Source organism: Electrona antarctica, assembly GCF_951216825.1.
Source record: "Electrona antarctica genome assembly, chromosome: 20".
Lineage (NCBI taxonomy): Eukaryota > Metazoa > Chordata > Actinopteri > Myctophiformes > Myctophidae > Electrona > Electrona antarctica.
The window spans coordinates 20,068,580-20,075,585 of record NC_136801.1 but is presented as its reverse complement, the minus strand read 5'-3'; positions in this window follow the sequence as shown (position 1 = coordinate 20,075,585).

The window sequence follows — 7,006 nt, the reverse complement described above, 5'->3', positions numbered from 1 at the left end:
CTACACAAGGATGGGAGGGAGGATGGGGGGGGGAGAGAGAGAGAGAGAGAGAGAGAGAGAGAGAGAGAGAGAGAGAGAGAGAGAGAGAGAGAGAGAGAGAGAGAGAGAGAGAGAGAGAGAGAGAGAGAGAGAGAGAGAGAGAGAGAGAGAGAGAGAGAGAGAGAGAGAGAGAGAGAGAGAGAGAGAGAGAGAGAGAGAGAGAGAGAGAGAGAGAGAGAGAGCACGTGCACGATCTGTCGGCTGCACTCACCCACTGGCCCACCCCAGGCTTGACTGAAAGCACTCCGTACAGCACTAAACAGCCCCAGGGGAAGATGTTTATTTGTTTATTTGTCTTCTTCCCATGCAATGTATACCAGACATATATACTATTTTGTTGTTGGACACTAATGAAAAGATTATGAGACTTAAATTTGGTAGGTGTACACTAAAACGACGGGGGAGTTGGTTTCGCTTCCCTGTGTTGTCCAAACAACACGGGGCTAGCACCTAGGGGGAATGGCTGTACGTGCTGGATAATACCATCCACTACTAAATGTCAATAAGCTACACTACCATTGTGCTGCGAGTGTGGGGAATTTTGCGGTGGTGTGAACAGGGGCGCAATTTTATAACTGGAGGGGACATATTTGGGGGCTATCTGCGCACGCAGAGCACGTGCGAAAAGTTTCATGGGGGGGGGGGGGAGGATATCCCCCCCACTTTTGCGCATAATTACGAAGATTTTCCACGTTTTTTAGCGGATTTCACAGCAAAACACATGCAGTCACGGTACTTTTTTTTTTTGAGGGGGTAATCCCCCTCCTCATGAAACTGAGGCTATACCCCCACCCATCTATACCCCCACCCATCCCAACACAGTCATAGTCTATACCCCCACCCATCTATACCCCCACCCATCCCAACACAGTCATAGTCTATACCCCCACCCATCTATACCCCCACCCATCCCAACACAGTCATAGTCTATACCCCACCCATCCCAACCAGTCATAGTCTATACCCCCACCCATCTATACCCCCAACCCATCTATACCCCCACCCATCTATACCCCCAACCCATCTATACCCCCACCCATCTATACCCCCACCCATCCCAACACAGTCATAGTCTATACCCCACCCATCCCAACCCAGTCATAGTTGCACTCAGACATTATGAGGAACAGATTGATGACGTGTGCTTGTCTACGAGACTTACTACCTATGCATGCCTTCTTTTGTTTTCTCTCTCATGATCGTTTCTGCCAAGCTCCCTAAGCCGTGCCCTCGTCTATGGGGCTTTGTTGCAAATCACTATCGCCCACTGTCAGACGGAAGTCTGCACCGTAGTGCCTCCTGGGTGACGAATATATCTGGTTAAATTGCACTGAGAGCCGAATGTGAATTGTCGGCCTGCCTCTAGACCTCTGTATACGTGTGTGTGTGTGTGTGTGTGTGTGTGTGTGTGTGTGTGTGTGTGTGTGTGTGTGTGTGTGTGTGTGTGTGTGTGTGTGTGTGTGTGTGTGTGTGTGTGTGTGTGTGTGTGTGTGTGTGTGTGTGTGTGTGTGTGTGTGTGTGTGTGTGTGTGTGTGTGTGCCGTGAGTGTGTGCGTTCCCACTCACTTGCATCAGCTAACCCAGAAATGCTGTTTGAGCCTTGCCTAAATCACCCTATAGACAACCCTCCACACGTCCCATAGTTCGTCTCCCTCCTGGCTCCACAATTTGCAGTCAGAACTGCAGGCTCACTCCCACCTCACCCCCATGCAGCACTCCTCTATCTCTCCTCGTCTCCCTCGTTGTCGCCTCCTCCTCGATATTATGCTAGTTTACTATGCAGATACATCTCACATCACTTGTTCTCGTGTTTTTGTCACTTTCTATCTTGACCACAAATGCTATGAATGTCCTTTAGATGCGTGTTGTTGACAGATGCTAGGTTCATAGGCTATTCTATCATTTCTTAAACCGTTCAGGACGGGAGGGTTTTGGTGTTTTTAAGGATTATGTTATACTTTGGCTATTATAAAAAAAATAGCAGACCTACAAGCTCATATATAGCAGATCTACAAGCTCATAGTGCGGCACCAAGTGCAGCGCTACGAGCTTGTAGATCTGCTATTTTTGGGAAAATCGTGAAAATGTGGTGCAAATCTTTTAATATATATATATATATTCTTTCAGAGCGAACGTTTTTAACTCAAATCTTTGCTTCCGGGGGTGTCCCTGGAACAACATATTTTCAGATGGGGGTCAGCCAATTACATACATTTTTGGGGGTCCTTGACATGAAAATGTTTGAGAACGACTGACATAGAAACAGAAAACTGTCAGGATTTAGAAGGCATCTGTAGAATCGGCCTCAGCTCTAAATGGATTAATGAGCACTTAGCTGTTCTCACTGTACTCTACAAACTGTGTTGACTTTGTTTGTTGACCTTGTTTGTTGACTAAGAGTTAATACTTTGGATGGTGCTCTTAAATGGCAAAGTTATGTTTTAAATTTGTATTTAATGTTATTATCAGAGGCAAACTGAACGTTTAATTTATGTGCTAATTGTGAAGCAAGTCACGTCTGTTATTAAAGTGGGTTCACATGCAGAGATTGTTACAGTACAAACTCTGCTAACGCATACTGTGTGTGTGTGTGTGTGCGTGTGCATGTGCATGTGCATGTGCGTGTGCGTGCGCGCGTGCGTGCGTGCGTGCGCGCTTGTACATGCAATGTGGCCACTAAAACTCCACAACTCTTTTTAGTCTTTGCTGGCGAAATCCAGTTAGAATACTTTTAAATTGCCAATTTGGGCCGGGCTCCTTCCCCGTTCACCGTACGCATTGTGTAGTTGCCTAGCTATCTCTCAGCCACTTGATAATTACAAAAGTGGAACCAAGCTACAGTTCAAGGAACCGCAAGAGAGAGAGAGAGAGAGAGTTGGGGAGAAAAAAATAAATAAAAACCTGTTGGCAGAATGCATTATTCAACATTGGCAGCAATTTACTCCTTCTCCAGCCCCAAAGACATGAATCTAACTGATTTCACAGTCCTATCGCCCCTGGCAAGTCATACTGTAACACGAGGCTGCTCCTCCCCTCTTATCAACACGCTTGTGCCAAATGCTGCATACTATCAGTTTCATACAGTGCAATACAATCCAGACAACATGAGCCTGACTACATTGAAAAGAAAAAAACTGATTTATGAGTATATTTCGTGTGTAATCACCGCATTACAAAGTGTGCAGATATAGCCGTTGTGTGAGGAAAGTTGTGAACGCAGTACATTAAAGTGCTAAGCGCGCACACACAGAATAGAGCATGCGGCAGATTCAAAGATATTCCAACAGCTTTGTGCCTTGGACACTTTCCAGCTCCTAAATCCGTTTTTTATCAAGAAATTGCCTCTCTGTGCCTCGCCCATATCCCCATCTTATTCCAGTGTCTTTCTTAATCATAGCAAATGAGCATGTGGGTTATTGCCGACCTTCAGGAGGGAGGGAATGTTCACCTCCAACATATACTTTGAAACAACTGGAAACAGACTATTCAGTCCGTCTGTCGGATGGTGCGAAACGCATCAAAGCTATTTTGTCTGTCTCTGCAATTTGCATATTGACTGCCTGCTGTAAATAGTCAGCTCTGGAAGGGAATGTGTCTCATTAGTAGTTTATGAAGTCTCCATTGTGAATGCATGACATTTACACTAATGGTGTCAACAAATGTAACAAAAGAACACTACAATTCGATGGCAGGAAAAAACACTCTTAAATCCAGTTTGACTGATATTCCCTGAAGTGTACGACAAAAATCACACCCGTGTGAAGTAGGAAGTCTATCATAATAGATCATCATACATCATCTCATTCATCGTCAATGGCATTCAATGTTTGAGTTCGCACAAACACTCAAATGTTTGGGTTAAGACAATGTTTCCTGAAAGCTGTATATAGGAGGCCTCAAAAAAGTAAAAGATAAAACTAGAAAAGTGTGCTCCTTGGAGGTTTGCTAGGTTTCCTGCACAGGGCCCACAAACTCTGGAAGGCAGTCATGCTCATGCCCAATTGTAATGGAATCTGACACATCTTCAGAACATGGCTAATGTGTACCGAATTGGGCTTTGGACAACGTTTGTATAGGAGTAGTAGCAAAAAGTGTGTTTTGAAGAAAATCTAGTATGACAACATACAGACAAACATAATGGCCTGGACCTATGGGGAGTTGGGTCATGATATAAGGAATCCTGTGGAACAAAACATTGTTATTATACCACCTACGGTTCAAGACATACAGTATAGGCCAATGGGTGAAGCTGGTTGTTATAGCCATAGACATACATTATAAACGTAGACGCCCTTTCCGGCTCTGAGGCGCGTGTCACTATTGAAGGCATAATTTTCCAGAGATTCCTTGCAAAGCATTTGCCTTCAATGAGCAGCTTCCGCGTGCGTAACATAAATCCCGGAAAAGATGCGCTGTGATTGGCCAGTAGTCACTTGAGTGACAGCAAGAGACATGGAGGAGTCGCTTGGGCAGCGACGCAGCGTGCCTTCAGCACTTTAGAAAGAAAGAAACAAAGCTGCGGAGAACTGTTGCTTTGTGTTCACTCTTTAATGTTTTCTGTTAGTAATCTAATCCCCCCCAGGCTCTGATGTTGTATTATTGTATTAATAACTTTGTTGTTTGTTTGTTTGTTTGTTTGTTTGTTTGTTTGTCTTGTTTTGTATTGTATTGTCATGACTGTTATAAAGATTTGTTAAAAAAAAAGCCTTCAGAACTGCACTTCCGCTTGACTTCCTCCCTTCATTGGGATACACGTTGCTCCAATGAACTGCAACGGCCAGTGAGGCATCTATTTTTTATAATATCTATGGTTATAGCACCAACATAAAGTTGTTTTGACAATCTCTTCAAGACTTGTGACATTTTGTGAAAAACGGGCTCCTACCGCAAAATCTGGAAGCCAATATTAGCTAATTGGAATGGAACCTGAATAAGCTGACAGAGAAATGTTGATCACATGACCACAGAGATAATAAACATCGTCAAATCATAAGATGTGCAAAAATGTGCTTTATGCATTTGATGTCGACGCCTACAAATGGTTCAAGTCCAAGGTTACTGGCACTGTGTTCCAGAGGGGAGGGGAGGGGAGGGGAGGGGAGGCCACTCAGCCTGTGTCTTGGGGAAGGTTTATGTTTATCCATGGAGGATTGACCCATGGATTCACTAATCACAAGAATTGACACCACCACAATGGTCTGGTGTGTAATTAACACCAGAGGCACTCCACCACCTGCTTCAGAAGGGCACTTTGCCACCATCATCAGGACAAAGATGTTTGTATTTGGGGGGCTTCCAGGGGGGCCAGCATGACCACAACGGTTGTGTTTGGCACAGAGCCCAACTCAGCCAGGCTGAGCACACCTTCTGCGGGGGTCTTAGCCGCTGACCGGGCTCTGCTGACCGTTGACCTGAGCTGATTCCATTAGGCGTGCTCCAAATGGACAAACAGACAGGCAGCGAGACAGGGGTGAAAACATCATCCCTGTCGTCCTTGCCTTTTCATATGATGAGTCATAACCGACCTAATGATTATCATAATGACACATCGTCGGGTAGATACTAGAAACCCTATGTCCATTGTCCATATTTCAACTTGTTGTGCTGTTTTCACATTGCGGAAGTGAAAGTGATATTTAAGTTAGTTAATACATATAGCAAATGATCTCTTCTGGTGTTTTCACCAGAGTGCTGTAGGCCAGCTGTAGGCCAGCGGTTCCCAAACCTTTCAGGTCGAGACCCAAAAGAGATATTAGACGATTGCCGCGCGGGACGGGACCCAAACAAGTGAACAGATCCACATTTTGGGGACAATAAATTAATTTAAGAACAGGCAGAACATAAAACGTTATTGTAAGAGAGTACAAAAGAAAGGGAAAAACTAAATCCTTTGGTGATGTTTGTTAAACCCTGCAACTCCAGATGAATTATTTGGCACATGGAAGTGTCAGTGAAGAAGCCCAGAGTGCTCTCTATACACAAACAACATCATGATTTATTAGCCCATCATACAGACCGTGACTAATGCAGTCAAACAATCAAGGTACGTCGACTAAACCGCAATGTCCCAAAGGTACTCTATGTGACTGGCACACAAAAGGTACCGCAAACACGCGCGCACACACACTCACAATATTTACAGTGACACATGATGTGCACGTGTGCTACACGTACTGTTCAACATGAAAAACATGCATGCACAAAGTACCCACCGCAGACACAGAGACTCATGCTTCGTACAAAAAGCATGCAATCGTCTACACACCCTCAACAGATGCAGATGCTGCTGCTGACACTCAGATGTGTGCACATCAGACGTGCTAAAAAATAAATAAGACCTATCAATAAACAATACACATAGCCGCGCGCGTGCGCACACACACACACACACAGAGAGAGAGAGAGAGACCAGGAAGGCTTCCTGTGTGCATATTACCATTCTCATCAGGGTAAGTGGTGTGCTGTCGCGGCCGCTGTGGCGACGGGGTTTCATTAGATCCAGATGCCAACGAGCCGAGAAGAAAGAAAGGGGAGAGGAAGTACGTACAGTACGTATAGGGCCCTATTAACCCACTTAGACCTACGTTCCATTCTACAAAATGTCTTCTAAATCCTGACGGTTTTCAGAAAAACCTGTGTTTCTAGATCAGTGGTGCTCAAACTATTTCATGTCAAGGACCCCCAAAAATTTATGAAATTGACCCCCAACTGAAAATATGTTGTTCAAAGATTTGAGTTAAAAACTAAAGAATATATTCAAAGATTTGTGCCACATTTTCATGATTTCTCCAAAATAGCAGACCTACAAGCCCATAGCGCAGCACTCGGTGCCGCGCTATGAGCTTGTAGATCTGCTATTTTTCAATAGCTAAAGCATAACATAATGCTTACAACACCAAAAAGGGTTCCCGCCCAAAATGGGTTAAATATTATGATTCTGGAAATGATGCAGCGATCCATCTGGAGCA